Source organism: Triplophysa dalaica, chromosome 14, assembly GCF_015846415.1.
Source record: "Triplophysa dalaica isolate WHDGS20190420 chromosome 14, ASM1584641v1, whole genome shotgun sequence".
Lineage (NCBI taxonomy): Eukaryota > Metazoa > Chordata > Actinopteri > Cypriniformes > Nemacheilidae > Triplophysa > Triplophysa dalaica.
This window is the reverse complement of record NC_079555.1, coordinates 15,089,188-15,106,652: the sequence shown is the minus strand read 5'-3', so window position 1 is coordinate 15,106,652 and position 17,465 is coordinate 15,089,188. Positions and strand designations below refer to the sequence as shown.

Genomic DNA, 17,465 nt, shown 5'->3' with positions numbered 1-17,465 from the left:
TTAGAATCGATTCCGAATCGCAAATGCTTCGATTCTGTATTTTATGCACAGCTTTCCATGATCTACAGCTCTTTGATCAGTAGGAAGTACTGCTTGATCTAAAATCACTACGAGATTGAATAGGAGCATTTAAAAAAGCAACACTCGCCAAACATCATCATTATAAATAGACTTTGTTATCATGAAAATACCTGAAAAGGTTTGAAGAACAGCGATAGAATATGACCATTGAGCATTACCTGGAACTATGAGCAAACAGTCCAATAAGAGTCATATAAAGACCCTTCGGGCCAAGCAATCTGACCTCTGACCCAGCACACAGAAACACAAATACAATCCAGTTGACAACCAATATTTCTGCTTTTCAGGCCTACACCATAATGATGGCCTTTTTTACAAATAATGACCAAGGCTGCGATGTGTTTAGTAACTAGATCGATATCATCAGTGAGCTCAAATCTGAAGGGAATTTATGATTTCTAATGATCATTCTACACTTCATAGCTCAGGAACAGCAGCAAGCGGCCGTGAGGAGCATCATCTATAGGTACAGATGTCAGGTCGCAAGCTGTTATGTTGACAGGTAGTGACAGGATTGGGTTACTCTGAAATGAAAGGCTTTGTCATGGTGTCAGGACAGACACTCAAGAGTTATCGCTGCTACAGTCATTAACCAAATGCATAATACATGCACCATGAGCCCTGCGGTTCTCATTCTTACAGTGTGTGAATCTGAGGTAAAGCACTGCTGGGGCATATTTGTGATCTATTTTTAACACCACTGTAAATCACGGTACAGCGCTGGTTACTGCTTCCGACAAAGCGGTACACAGTCCTCGAATAAATGATCCAAGATATAGAGTAGTTTTGAAACAATCCAGAGGTTAAACATATGCATTGTATAGAATACAGTTCAACAGTTCAATACGTTCAACAGTCTGAATGTAACATAACCATAAAGATAAAGAAATAATGAGTTATCAGAACCATGAAGAGAAATGACTGGAAATTGTGACAAAAGAAATTCATTCTTTGGATTTGATCTTCTCTGCTATTCTTGAAAGATGTAAATGTGCTTTCTAAAAGCCTAAACAAAGTGCAAAAATAATTATTTTGCTATATTTATCTTTGTTATTTAAACCACAAAATGTTCTTCTCATATATGAAATGTAAGATCTATTCTGTGATGTGTTTTTAATAAAAAATGCTTGGTTTGGTCCCCTAGAAATGCAACAATATATTCACAGCAGAAGTTCCTGAGACACTGCAACCATACCAATATTTTTAATTCATACTTCAATATGTTTGGTTCAGCAATGTAACCATGTAATAATAAATAATAAAATAATATTTTGCCTATTTAGTTTCATACAGTATATGGCTGTGATCACATCTGGCTGTATGAGTGCTATATTCTTCTTTTATGCTACTCGTTTGTACAGAAAGGTAAGTAAATATTAAATGTTCTCAGATAATTGATCAATATAATTAATTCATTCTTAACTTTTTTTATTTTGGTCGATTAATCGTACGAATTCTGATTGATTAATCGGTTAAAAAATAATCTAAAGATTGGTTGTTATTTTTTAACTGCTCATAGACACCCATTTTTTTTTATTTAATACAATTTTACACTTACAATTTAATGAGCGATTACTGAATACAGTGCCTTATGTTCCACTTAGGGCTGTCCTGATTATGAAATTTAGCTGAAGATTACTTGTTTATTAAATAATTGCGATTCATTTTCTATTTCAATGCTTTCAAAATATAACAACTAATAACAATGAATTTATTCATTGAACAAAATAATTTAGAAATTTTAGAATTGTGAAAATTTTGTAAATAACTAAAAATATTTACTGTAGAGTGACCTTGACAGAAAATTTTAACTAAATTTGAGGGTGGTGTCATCTTGCTGTGTATATGCAGGAAGTCTGGTATCACAGTAACTAAACCAATGAACACACAAAATACAAAGCAGCTGATACAACTCAAATGATCGAGGAATGATATCTGAACGTAACAGGGAGTGCAGATAAAGGACGGTGGATGTAAAATGCTGCAAATACTGCAGATTCACAATAATTGTGGTTATCTGAAATAATTGCAATGAGACAATTATTTAATAATTGTAATCTCAGATTTTAAGTATTTAAGTGTTTTAAGTGCTGAGAATTCATGTAATTTACTCCTACTTCCAATCTTAAATATAAAAGCAAGTTAAAAAATCACTCTTACTCTCCCAATTATTAAAGACAGCTCGAGAGGTTACTTAAGTGCTTAGGAGCTGCAACAGGGGCTTGTGATGGCGCTGAGGAGGCAGAGACATGTGGTGGACAGAGGGATTGGCCATGAACCGTATCATTCAACATATACAGTGAGGAAAATAAGTATTTGAACACCCTGTTATTTTGCATGTTCTCCCACTTAGAAATCATGGAGGGGTCTGAAATTGTCATCGTAGGTGCATGTCCACTGTGAGAGACATAATCTAAAAAAAATCCAGAAATCACAATGTATGATTGTAGTAGAGTAAGCGGGGCGAGACCGTGGTTCGAGTCCGGTGAGTGATTGTGAATTAGCGCCAGCTGTGCGCAAACCGGCCTCGAATCACGTAGGAGATGGGAGCATATAAAAGGAACGAGCGACCGGACCGTCGAAGAGAGAGGACCGGGCCCGAACTTATGTTATGTTTGTATTTATATTTATGTTCATGTTTTGTTCGCCGGCGGTCGTCCGTGAGGGGCCGCCGGCTGTTATATTAATTTATAAAATGTTTAAAATGTCTTCCGGTTCCCGCCTCCTTCCTTCCATTTTATTGAATCTGTGTTACAATGATTTTTAACTATTTATTTGTATGATACAGCTGCAAATAAGTATTTGAACACCTGTCTATCAGCTAGAATTCTGACCCTCAAAGACCTGTTAGTCTGCCTTTAAAATGTCCACCTCCACTCCATTTATTATCCTAAATTAGATGCATCTGTTTGAGGTTGTTAGCTGCATAAAGACACCTGTCCACCCCATACAATCAGTAAGAATCCAGCTACTAACATGGCCAAGACCAAAGAGCTGTCCAAAGACACTAGAGACAAAATTGTACACCTCCACAAGGCTGGAAAGAGCTACAGGGAAATTGCCAGGCAGCTTGGTGAAAAAAGGTCCACTGTTGGAGCAATCATTAGAAAATGGAAGAAGCTAAACATGACTGTCAATCTCCCTCGGACTGGGGCTCCATGCAAGATCTCACCTCGTGGGGTCTCAATGATCCAAGAAAGGTGAGAAATCAGCCCAGAACTACACGGGAGGAGCTGGTCAATGACCTGAAAAGAGCTGCGACCCCCGTTTCCAAAGGTTACTGTTGGTAATACACTAAGACGTCATGGTTTGAAATCATGCATTGCACGGAAGGTTCCCCTGCTTAAACCAGCACATGTCCAGGCCCGTCTTAAGTTTGCCAATGACCATTTGGATGATCCAGAGGAGTCATGGGAGAAAGTCATGTGGTCAGATGAGACCAAAATATAACTTTTTGGTCATAATTCCACTAAACATGTTTGGAGGAAGAAGAATGATGAGTACCATCCCTACTGTGAAGCATGGGGGTGGTAGCATCATGCTTCTGGGGTGTTTTTCTGCACATGGGACAGGGCGACTGCACTGTATTAAGGAGAGGATGACCGCGGCCATGTATTGCGAGATTTTGGGGAACAACCTCCTTCCCGCAGTTAGAGCATTGAAGATGGGTCGAGGCTGGGTCTTCCAACATGACAATGACCCGAAGCACACAGCCAGGACAACCAAGGAGTGGCTCTGTAAGAAGCACATCAAGGTTCTTGCATGGCCTAGCCAGTCTCCAGACCTAAACCCAATAGAGAATCTTTGGAGGGAGCTCAAACTCCGTGTTTCTCAGCGACAGGCTAGAAACCTGACTGATCTAGAGAAGATCTGTGTGGAGGAGGGGGCCAAAAAATGTGTGCAAACCTGGTGAAAAACTACAGGAAACGTTTGACCTCTGTAATTGCAAACAAAGGCCAGTGTACCAAATATTAACATTGATTTTCTCAGGTGTTCAAATACTTATTTGCAGCTGTATCATACAAATAAATAGTTAAAATACATTTTACATTGTGATTTCCTGATTTTTTTTAGACTATGTCTCTCACAGTGGACATGCACCTACGATGACAATTTCAGACCCCTCCATGATTTCTAAGTGGGAGAACATGCAAATTAGCAGGGTGTTCAAATACTTATTTTCCTCACTGTACATGCATAAATTTGGTACTCCCCTGATTAATTGCGGATGGCACTTTTTAAAGTATGAATTTGCGAAAGGCATTTATTAATGAAACAACATCTACACATCATTTTTCATAATCGAAATGAATACATGACAAACATCTTTGTGTGCAAGATAAAAGGCACGCAGTCAGAACATGTCATTAATGGAGCGCGCATTCGAGTTATGCTCTATGGGTCATCAGTACTGTTGCGCGTTCTCGTTATGCTGTGTTGGTATGGATCATCTTATTATGCTCTATTGCAATGAATTTGCATTATTTTTGCGTATTCTCGTTGTGCTGTATTTTGTTCTCAATGGTATGTGTCATTTCACATGCAAGAAAACATTTATACCGAAAATATCATTGTATTAAAAGCGAAAAAAATGGTTATTTATGAAATGGTGTAAACGTGTTAATCTTTAATTTCCAATGTCTATATCATAATGTATTCTCTTGAAAAGTCTTTATTGTCATATGTGTGTTGAATATAAACTCCTTTTAGGAATTTCACCATTCAACGTGAATGTATCAGAGAATATTCTTAAATAAGGAAATCTATTCAGCGATTGGTCAATGCCAATGTCGTCATCCAAAATCCCGTTTGCAGCACAGCAGCTGTCATAAATCATCTTTAAGCCTGATCTTTAAGATTAAGTTTTACACTTTCTCTTAAATTATGACTGAGCTGTTATATTTGCTTTAAGCGCAGCTTTGAGCCAAGAATTTTTTAACTCTTAAGTCAATTCTTAGCAGTGTTCTTGCGAGTCATTCTCAGAAGCTTGATGAATACGGGCCCTGAAGTACCTACAGTCCTCAGATGGCAAGATCTCACTTCATCTGCAGTGTAAAACAGCTGCTTCAGGCAAGAAGTTTTGTGATGATCAGTTTGACAGAGCCTCCTCTCTCACCGTTACCTCACCTGACTGCGGAATGATTTGTCAGAGAAACTTCACTCTTCACAGGCCATTGAGCTTCTGAGTTCAATGTCCTTGACACTGTGTGTTGTGTTTAATACAGAATATTTTTTTCGTACTATATTTAGAGGTTATAAGCTTAAAAGAAGTCAACAGTCTACACAAATCTAAATAAATGATTTAAAGTGAAAGGGAAGAAGAGGTCTTGTCTTAAATGGCAAATATCCAGAGTACTGTTAATCTATGTAAATGATATGATCTCACAGACCAGCTCACTGACGCAGCAATGTGAAAAGAAATCTTACTCCATTTACTTTCTCAAGAAACGCTTGGTTATATTTCTTATGATATATTAGTGCACACAGTGTTTCCTAATTGTTCATCAAACAGTAAAAGAGCAGCGCAGGTGGAGGACAATAATATGAATAAACCATGGACAGTTGGCTATGATATTTTTTAGAAAAATGTCAATAGATTTGATTTCACTTAAAGGAGTATTGTGGAGATTTTAGCAGCATCTATTGGTGATAGTGCGAACTGCAAATAACGGCTTACTCGATCCCTGCCCCTCCCTTTCTAAATACTACGATGGCTCTCACAGGACAAAGATGTTGTCACGTTTTCGTTTCTTTGCCGAAGCAGATAACATATTTAATGCACTCTAGAGCAGTTTGTCTGTTTAGAGCTACTGTAGAAACAACATGGTAAATTGTATGTGTGGGCTATGTAGATAGAAATAGCTCATTCTAATGTAATAAAAACATAACACTTCATTATGTAAGGTCATAATACACCTCTGAAGACACAGTTATGTATATTATATTGCATTCCTGTCAATAGATCCTGAAATAAATATATATATTTATACTTGTGCTATAACTATTTGGCCTCTGAAGCACCAGTGCTATGTGGAAAAAAAAGTTAACGTACAGTCCTGCCTTTGTTCTATAGCAATCATGGAGAGTTTTTTTTTTAAGTGGCCGCAGTGGACACTAGGTAAACACTTATAAGCAAACTCGACTAATCAGGATCTGAAACAATTATATTGACACATCAAATTATTCATTTTTTATCTTCGGACAACCACATGACTATTGTTGATGTCAAGCCTTGCATTGTTTACTCACAACATCTTTATATTAAATCGTTTAAATACATAAGTTATCAGAGTTTTGACGTGTGGTGTGGAAGATTTTTGTACTACATATCTCATTATTTATCCTATTTTCTTCAATATTATGCAATATCATATCTACCATCCCTAATGTCGGGTGCAGTAAGTATAGACAGTTGACAAAAAAATTATGCAAAAATGCAGTTCTCATTGATTGTTTCTTTTTTTTGTATTTACTCTCCCTAAATTTTAGTAATCATTAGTGTAATCACATTTTCAATAGTAAAGTGACCTCTTAAGTAAAAGAGCAACATTAATGTATTCATCTAAGTATTTCTCAAACTGCAGATGTGTTTTGTTTCATCATCAGCATGTGTCTTTCTGGAGACTCATAGTTGGATTTTTAAGGAAAAAAAATATTTCTGATTGTTAGAGGGTCGTGTGATGAAGGACTTAGAATCACATTCTGATTCATGCAATGCCCACTTCAACCCGAGAATGGTCCGGGGTTCTCCATCTCAGCGTTCAGTGCTGCTTCAGCTCTGAGACATTTAATGGCACTCATTCTGATAGTTGAGTATGCTTTAATTAGAAAGCAATTCATGTATGATGAGAGATGTGGACAACATTAATCACACCATTAGTTGGTGGTTAAAATATGAATGCAATCCTGATACAAATTCAAATCGTTAGTTGAGCCACATCATTCGGTTATGTATGAATTCTTTGCCATATCTGCTTACATAGATTTTGAGCAGTGGGACATTTTCATGGCAGTAAATATTGTGTAATATTGTGATGTGAAAATCTTCTCACTGTTGTGAAAGAAGATTATGTTTTATAAATAGAACATAAGTAATATTATATATGTACTTTAAATACATAATAATTATTTAAATAAAAATCATTGTATCCAGACAGAATGACTTATAATTCACATTTATACATTCTGAAAGGCGAGCAACATGCATACATCTGTTTAAATAATGTAATGTGTTTGTCACAGTCACCAGTTTTATTTTGTTTTTATTATTATTTTAAATTAGCTTTTTTTGCTTTTTATTTTTTATTTTAGTTAAATATTTAGCAACTTTATACGCTTTTGTCATTCTATTATTATTAATATATATTTGTTGCTTTATAAGATTAAATAATTTCAGTGCTTTCAAATTATTTCAGTTTATTTCTGAGGCAACATTTACATTTACAAAATTATTTAGGCCAATATTTTATTAGATTTTCAGTGAACAAAAATACTTAGCTTCCAAAGTTTTAGTTGTAGTAATTTAAGAAACCTTAAAGAACCTTGATGGTCACATTTCTGTTCATGCGCTCCAGTTTACAGTGTATATTTCTCTTTTTACAAAGTGCGTGTAAGTTTCCACAGGATACAAATATTCACTCCCCCATCCGCTGCATGCAAGTTTCATTGATGTTCTTCTGTAAGCTTATGTAACTTAGCATGTGTAGAAATTTAAACAAGGTGGACTGGAAAACATCTCAGCGGGACACAGACGCCGTGATCTGCTGAAAGGAAAACATTCGCCAGTGTTTCAACTGCTTGTCTATTCAGGTCACCATTGTGTCTGAGCGTCCCATTGCCATGCGGATGGCAGACGAAACAATCAATTCATTCTTACTGTAGAACCAGACACAACAAACACAACCACCTCCACTGCCTCCAATAAAAAAACTTTCTGCCGACCATAAATAAAATAATTTTATATAAAAATCTGCACTGTTTATGTATGACATATAATGTATAATACGTTTCATGGTGATAGGATCTGTGCAGTTTCCGATGTCACATGCTCAGTTACTTATAAACTAAGAGAGGCCAAGCACTATCATAATGGATACAACGTCGCTTTACAAAATAAGCCTTGCCTTGCTTATGGCAAGTGCTGCATGACCTTTGACCTACTGCATAACAGTGGAAAAACTGTACTGTCAACACCTAAAGCAAAACTGCTTCTATTTTCTTTAAGACTTCATTAAGCTGTTCACAGAATATTCTGGCCTTCAGAAGCTTAATCAGGTCTTAAACAGTACATGTCCTTCGGGAAATGTTCATTACCTTATTACCTGACATATATCATTGAAACGGGTGTCCAGAAATATCACGTCTATAACACGATTTTGTTTTGCCAATCAGATGCGCTCGGAGACAGTGTGTGCCTGTCAGTCATATTTAGTGTGAAGGTATGTGGTGTGTGTGTGACGGTTTGGTGGAAGTTGACAGTCTGGGTTCACTAACTCTTTTCTACTACAACGCTGTCTGCTGTTGTCACAGATGTGTTATGATTGACACAACAATCATTCCCGTGGTGTAAAAATGCCCCCACGGTTCCCTCTGAAGAAAGACTCTAAACATATCTATTCATAACTGAATCAAAGAGCATGCAAGCAACCAACCGAATAAAACACTGGCATTCAATAATTAAAATCTTTATATATGACTGGACACCTGCTCATATGAAGCACACACAGATTACCATGTGCCAGCCAACAGCTGGGAAGAGCTTGGGTTACAAAAGCAACAATGGCCTTAGTGTCTATGTGTGAGCGAGAGAGAGCGAGAGAGAGAGATTCTGATATACTGTTATGTGTGCTATATTCAAGATGCAAATGAAAATTCCTTCAATGGCAACATTGATAATGAAAAAAGTATTTCTGGCTCCTTGGCAAGGAGCCAGCAGTGGCCTGAGAGTGACCCGAGTGAGAATTTGGTCCAACTGAATAGAGCCATTCTGATATTTCCCCTTTCAGTTCAATATCTCCTACTATGACATGCAATATAAAATGTAGGCCAATTTCCGGCCTCTTGGCAAAGAGTACACATAATAAACTGCACTGTACAGTCAACATTTAAAATGAAAACGCTGAGGTCGGATAAGCAATTGTGAAACAGAAAATCTGACATAAGAGGTTTTGAGGAAGCACACCTGTATCTGTGACAGACAGACTCTGTAAATGAATGTGACTGTGCAACGCTATGCTCAGCCAATCAGATGCTACTTTTCCACCAAGTGTACAATCTGGTATGTTTTTTATTACAGAAACATCATAAAGAAAGCAGTTTTATTTTGACTACCATAAAATCAGGTTACAGCATTTATGAAATGTGGGGTTTCACATGTGAAAAATCTCCTAGAAATAAGAGGAAAACAACACAAGAGTCCCAAGCCGAGCATCCTGCCCTTCATCACGACCTGCCCTCACTTTCGGTTTTATCACGAAATATCATGCATAACGACCTACGCAGACATTATATAATTACACAACTCATTGTGTTATTTAGTGTAGTTAGCTTTTAAAAAAAAGTACGTCAGAGATTTGTATAACTGTTTCTATTACTTTCCTTTTTGATGTGTCGATAGTTAAAGCTCACCTGCCCCAGGCCTTCGCACTTGCCAGGGCATAGGAAAGGCTGAGAGCGCATGTCTACTTTCAGACCCTTCGTGTGGACTAAACACTATCACTTTAGTCTCCATCCCCTTCATTTACAGAAATGACAACCGCAACACAACAACTGAATTTACGCTATAGTAGTTGTCCGTTAGTCTTCACTTTATCAAACGTTACCGGAGCTAAATCATAAGAAATCGGAAACACACGTAAAAACAAACAATTACTGTATCGCATTAACATTACACCCACGTGCGTAAAAAATCACAACAATCGATCAGCAAACCCACAAATCGCGAATATAAGAGTTTTAATTTCTTTTGAACATACTCACCTGTGACGCTGCGCGGCGCGCGCGGTCTCCTAACGTCCTGACTGACAGCTCGTGTTGCAAAAGAAGCTGCAACATATTAAAACTCCTGAAAGTCCAGTTCTTCCCCCATAAAACGAGCAGAAAATCTGGCAAACGCAGAAACCGCCTCGGTAAAGTACGCTCGTTCAGTCTCTGATGAGTCAGAGATCAATCTGAGCGAGTATTACGCGTAACGGACGGTTTTGAATGCACTAATACTCTCTGTATGAAACCCACCACTCGGTCATTTTATTATTTGGCCCCGTCAAGTGACACGGCACCGGAGAAGGCGAGCAATCACTGCCGCCCAGAGGAGGAGTTACACTCGGTCCCGGGATACCGAGAAAGCAGACCACCGCCCGGTGACCTATCAGTACTGAACACAACGGACACATGCTTTCCGTTAACCCTTACACTCTGAAAGACTTAAAAATACATTTATCAACAAAGCATTGGGTTTATACTTTTAATATTCCCTATCTGTCATGAATCAGATTATTAATGTATAAACCTGAATGTGTTTGAAAGCACATTATTAAAATGATAATTATTGGAATTGAAAATGCGATAAAAACAGGGAGTAGATTGTACAGAAGTGTAAAATGATTCGGTGCACTTTGCCAAAAATGACATAAAAAAAACATTGCCAAAATTCATAAAATAATGTAGTTTTATCACAATTTAAACTGTATTCCCAATTCAAACTGTACATTCACAACAATTTGCATTTATTGCCATTTTTCCCAGTGCGGCTACAGATCAAACATAGAAGATTTGTGTCACACAGTTGACCACACATGCCTGACTAATAATCTTTCTGTTTTAAACATGCAAATTAGGATTAAAACTGTTCAAAATAGCCTTTCAAAATACTGAAATTTTATAAGGCTTTAAAAAATGTTAGTACATCTAACCGTGAGTACATCTTGTTTAAAAGAAAAAGGAAAAAGTGAAAGTTTAGGATTAATTGGATTATTAGTGTAGCCCTGCAGTGTTGAAAACACAATGCAATTAAAGGTCTGCTGTGCACATCTGAAGTTCATTTGAAGGTTGTGAAATCCTCAGGCCATGAAAACAGTGTTTTACATTCAAGAATGGTATTTTATGTGTTGGACCTTCTTTTTATTAAACAATGCAATTCAAATTCATTTTTATATCTTGATCACTATTCATTTAAAGATCTAGAGTCGGATTTATAACGCCCGCTAGCGGTGCGTTTGAGAATTGCAACCAATCTCTCACTCTGCGTTCCAATTCGCATACTTTTACAAGCCCTAATAGTAGGTACTGTTTTTGTGTTGGAATAGTAGAGTGCATATAGATTGTGCACACTGGTACACACTAACAGGACGCGGAAGTGGCTGTCCTTGCATATACAACGACCTTTATTGTGGCCAATAAAGGTCTTTGCACAACAGAAATTTTCAAAAGTGTTTTTACGTATTTGGCTCTTGTTCGATGTCTCTAAATTGTTAAAAAAAGGCCCCTCAAAATACGTGCTATGGATGGGAAAGTCGAACACCGTCCAATTTTTTTTAAAACGGACAAAAATATCGGAGGCAGTGTGTGGATGTGATTGACAACACGTGAGGTCGTATTTATTTTTTAACGGACACAAATTTCACACTCAATGTGCAATGGGCTTAACTGTCACACACATCAAAATACAGCTCTTCTTTCCATTAAGGTATTTATTCATTCATTATTTCGTATGTGATGGTAACTGTATAGGCTACTTACATTTGTTAATTTAGTGACGCATCAGTCATATAATTTATTAATGCAGTGAAGCATCACTAAACTCCGCCCACTCAAGGTGAGTAGTGGGTAATATCAGCCGTTAGAGTGAACATCATTCTGCAGCATCGCAAAAGAAGTCAAGACTGAACATGGCCTTATTCTGATTTTCTCATCCTCCTAATTATAGCTATCAACGCTGTTTTAATTATTACTTTCATTTATAAAGAGGCGGGTTAGAACAGAAGTATATTTTTAATATGCCAAAAAAATCTACAACTGAACAAAGACATCCCCAGCAGCCCCCTCAACATCAGCTAAGATATTTGGAAGAATGTCAGTAACTAGACACATCTCATCCCCCATTGACTCCCGTAGTATTTATTTTCTCTACCATGGCAGTAAATGGGTGATGAGATCTGTTTGGTTGACATTCTTCCAAATATCTTTTGTTGTGTTCAACAGAACAAAAACATTAACAGAGGTTTGGAATAATCTGAGGATGAATAAGTGATGACAGAATTTTTGGGTGAATTATCCCTTTAAGGTTTGGACAACTTTATTCACTTAAGTTTCTAATCGCAGACTTTTTAATAGGTGCAACTTTAAAAAAAAATAAACATTAGAATGGTGTTTTCTGTTCTGTTTCTTTTTCAAAACAGAATCATGGCATTTGCTTCTTTATCAATTACGGAAGCATCCGTATTTATAAATGTATCAACAAGGAATATTCAATATTGCTGAATTGATGTTTTGAGCACCGCCATATTTAAAGCCTCGTTCCATTTGCCCCTTTATACTTTGAGCACCTGCCCCTTTAAAGGTCTCTGCATGGCCCTGGTCACCACATCGGCTCTGTAAACAGTAACTCCTGTCTTCTTGCATTTGATTGGTCAATGTCAAAGGCCACCTTATTTTGACATTGAGGTCCACCGTGGAGGAAAAAAGTTTGCAGCACCATAAACTACAGGTATGATTTTAGGCATTTCTATCACAAATTTTATTACACACCATAGAAAAAATGGCAGGTCCGATCCGGCGTGAGAAAATGGATGTGTGGCCTGAGAATGTGATAGAACAGTCAATTGCGTGATTCTCACGGCGAATGCTTGAGGGTTGGCAATGCCAGCCCTGTAATAAAGACTTTCCAGCAGAGATGCGCTAGTACCCGCGGTAACGTTACTAAAAGGCTTTTAGCAGATACTAATATATTTCTATGTATATCCTTTAAAGCAGAAGGACGTTGGAGTGAAAGATCGTCTGAAAATCACCCCTGAGGAAGTTACTTTGATTCGTTCAGATGCGCAGTCTGGTCTTTAACTAAACTAAGTGATTTATTAAAACAAAACAAAAAATGACGTTGGTGTCGATGCCCAGGTAGACAAGTGATGTAATCGCAACAAAAATAATAAGCATTCTTCCAAATATCTTTCTCTGTGTTCATCAGAACAAAGACATTTATACACATTTGAAGGTGAGGAAATGTTATTTTTTGGGTGAACTGTGACCGATCCACGGTGCAGGGATATCATTCTTTCAATTTGACCATATTCATCTATTATGATGTTTGTACATCTTGAATGTATTTCAAAAATACCATCACATCCTGTCCATAGACTACAATGTTTTTATTTTTAGTGCTTTTTTATTAATGAAGGTCTCAGCCTACTGTTGTTGCAGCACAATACACATTACTTATGTTACTGATCCTGAATGACCTCAAATGTCTAGATCATAGATAATAATGTGAATGGGATTTTACAACAGATGCATTAACAGTGCACCGTGTCCGACACTTCACTACTGTTAAAGACTGTCAAAAGACATAAAATGAGTGTATTTCAGATTTGCCCGGTTATAGCACTTAGCGTAAGGTAGTTTAGATACACATATGGTACACTACACAAGAACCATCCATTGTCCCCAGGGCACGATGTCCTGACAAATTTCATCTGAAAAGAAGTGTAGCAGAATCCTTTATACAGACCCACTGTATATTCTACACTTTATTCTTGTACTTCTTCATTGTCCTGGGACAACTGTCCTCCCAGTTCCCTTGATCTTTGTTAATGTTAGTTAATATCAATACAATTATTCAATGTTTGATTGTAAAAATTTACAATTAGCCTATTAGTAAATGCTAACATTAACATGAATTGAGATGAATAAAGCCTATTCCTTGTTACTTCAAATTATGTATAACAAATACAACCGTATTGGGTGTTGCTTGCATTTATTTCAATATACTGCGCCATAGCTCAGCAACCACCTGACTTAATCACTGTAATTTGCAACACATTTCCACTAAAAAATGCATCTTGTCGCTTAGCAACGTTCGTATAGCTAGTATTATGTCAGGTGTACTTGCTTGGGTTGTTTTTATGAAAGATTTCATTTCTTGGTGGCTTGGTGGCAAAAATATTACTTACCGAAAGTTATTATAAATAGCTACGGCACATTTTCAGCTGTATTTAATGTCATGATGATTTATGTCGCGCTGTTGAAGTGATTAAAATAAATTTAAATTCAAAGGAAATATAACAAAGACGAATATCCACAGCATAGCCACACTCTTGGTGGGATTTATACATGCAAATCACTGATTCATGAGTACTGGAGGAATTAAGCTATGCAACTGAAAACAAACAAAAACATAAAGGTTTATGTTGAGAATTACTTGGGAATATTCAGATCAAAATGATCAAATAGAGGTAATAACCTGTTTAATCTCTTATTCTATGGGATTTTCCTTTATCCTTTTAATGTATAAAAAACAAATGTGATCACCATTTATCAAGGAAGGTCTTTCACAAACTAATGGCAGCTAAAATGACTGAGAGCATTCATTGACTATCTTGAATTCATTCCATTTTTTAAAGCGGCCGTGCAACAGTGTTTCATGCATTCTGGCTTCTTTACAATGTTAAACGTGGTGTCTTCTCATGCTTAACATGGTCAATTTGTCAAAAACGAGTTGGGCGAATTACGTAGTATTTCTGTACTTGATACACTCCCCCAGCGATCGTACAGGTTTTTTTCATATAAACATATAAAACTGTTTTGTAACAACTGTTTTCGGATCAAACGTAAAGAAAGCTGTATCAATATTTAAGAAATGTGATCAAACTAAATACTCTTCGAAGATACGAAGTATGCAATTACTACTCTATAGATACACAAGATTAATATAAGATTGGCAGAAACCCTGTGTGTCACGCGTGCTTTAAGGAATCCCCATAGATTTGTCTGCTAATAAGAAAATCTTTCCACACCCTTAATAATTTACACAAATTAAATTTTAACCAGAAAGACTTAAAGGAGAGGTTCTTCGAATGGTTTCACTAGATGTTAAATAAGTCTCTCGTGTCCCCAGAGTGTGTTTGTGAAGTTTTAGCTAAAAAAACACAACAGATCTTTTAATATACCATGTGCTACATGCCCACTTTTGCATGTTAGGAGAAACGCGCTGTTTTGGTGTGTGTGTCTCTTTAAATGCAAGATAGCTGCTAGTCTCCACCCCGTTTTCTGAAGTGAAGACACTCAAGACAAACGCATCACTATTTCTCTAAGTCTAATTAATGTTACACAGAACAATCCTGTCGCATGTTTACAAGCCACACACATTGCTTTCTAATAGTGAATGGACAAACGTGTCACAGTGACATTTGATCTACTTTTAAGTTACCGCAGGTCCCTGGGGTTTTACTTAAAAAATACCGGAACTTACAATGTCTTTATTTGCAGCTTTGCTTTGTTCAGTGTAAATGATTTCCATTGAAAACTAAATAAATCCATAGCTCTCTTGTCTACCGTGAGTCTGGAAACATTGTTCTGTGCAGCCAACAACACAACAGTTCGTAAGCTTTGCTACTTGCATGGTGTTGGAACTTCACACATGTGAAAACAACAATGGCGGCAGCGCGATGGGTGGACACATGCAGAACAAGGGGAGGAAATATTATAATAAGAACGGCTACTTATGTCAGTAAGGTTTTCTCAAAGGCTTGCAGAGATAGGCTCACATAAAAAAGTTAATGATTTGGCAGGTGGACTAGAGACCTGATTTTAGCATTTTAACATGGAAAAAGTCTGATTTTCATGAAATGTCCCCTTTAAGGCACTGTGCTCTAAGTGAGAATGCATTAAGAATGAAAGCTCTTAGCACACGGCCAATCTCATTGATGTTCGACTCCAATTCACCTCATGCAGCTGTATCGATTGCATTGACCGGTGAGTTTCTATTTAAAGCGATCATGCCACACACACTTCCCTGTCAATGACAGCCCTTCAACCTATAAAGAATGAAACATGCTCCTAATCTTTTAAGTGAATCTGTTTACACTAAAGAAAACAAAAAAGATTAATGAATAGAGGGTAAACCAGTCCAATTGACCTAAGGAAAAATGTTTTAGAGCATATTATCAAAGGGCATTACATACTAACCCACAAGTGTTTCTGCTATTTACGCACTATTTCTGGATCTCTGACTCAGCCTAACCACAAGCAAATGAAAGTTGAAGGTCACAATCCTGTTGACATGTTTAAATGTCATGAATGCATTAAGAACAAAGACTACTTTTGCAATAATGTTTGCATGTGAAATTAAGGAATTGTAATTAAATCGAAGTGGAGTACTTTTACAATCTATTCCAAAGAAAAATATCAAGGAAGATTAGGTAAAGATCCACCTGTTTGCAGATTAATTCACATTTATAGCTACAGTACATCAATTGGCTTTAGCTTTATTTTATCCTGGTTTCTTTTTAACTCATTTATATATTTATTTCTAATTATAACATAATAGCAAACATCTGTTTCTCTAGGAAATTTGGTAGCAGAATTAAACAGCAGTCTCACCACATCTTTCCTGTTGAGAATATAGATGAGCTGATTTGAATGAAATGAACACAAGAGAAGATGATTAAAAGAAACATTAATTATAAACAGATCAATGAGCCATCAAAACACTCAAAGAATGATCATCATAAATCAAGGCAGATGTAGATGTAGGCGCTTCTATTAATTGACTGTCAGGTTTGTAAAAGTAGCAATTTGATCAATGCCACATCAAACTCTATTCATAAAAACAAAACAAAATTCCTTTTGCAGATCTGCCAATAGATAAAACAAGCCCAGAAATACTGAGCAAAATTAACAGGCAACAACAGGCAAATTTTTAAAGTGGCCAATAAAACACGTGGTTTCTGCCAATCTCATATTAATCTTGAGTACCTATAGAGTAGTATTGTATACTTTGTATCTTCGAAGGGTATTTCAATTGATCACATTTATAAAAGATAGATACAGCTCTGCGATTACTTCCGAAATCATACAGCGACTGTGGTGGGGAGGGATAGACCAAACTAAAGCACATTGCCAACAAAACATAGACATCAGTTTCACTCACCACATGCGGTTCATGTCCGGCATCTTTTAGCGCTGGGATGACTCCATATATCAGTTTCAAACGATCTCCAATTCCAGCGTTATATCCACCGTTTATATAACATTCATCACCGTAATGCAGTGAACAAACAAACACCTGAACTTCGCGAACGTTTGCTCTCTCTCTCCTGCACACAAGTGAAAGTGACATCTGCGCATACTCCTTCTCTGCTCTTCTTGCAGCCACGTGGGCATGCCGCGTGATT

The 17,465-nt window shown here is 36.9% G+C and overlaps 1 protein-coding gene across 4 annotated transcripts in view; it reads right to left on the bottom strand.

Annotated features, from left to right (window-relative positions):
* The window catches only part of gramd1bb (GRAM domain containing 1Bb), an 81,974-nt gene extending 71,659 nt beyond the window's left edge, over positions 1–10,315 (bottom strand). For 2 of the 4 annotated variants that reach the window (XM_056765727.1, XM_056765729.1), the window contains exon 1: positions 10,060–10,315. The gene's annotated coding sequence lies outside the window, so the exon portion shown is untranslated. The remainder of the gene's footprint in view (positions 1–10,059) is intronic. The other 2 variants (XM_056765728.1, XM_056765730.1) reach the window with 1 other exon arrangement.
* Positions 10,316–17,465: the final 7,150 nt, after the last annotated feature.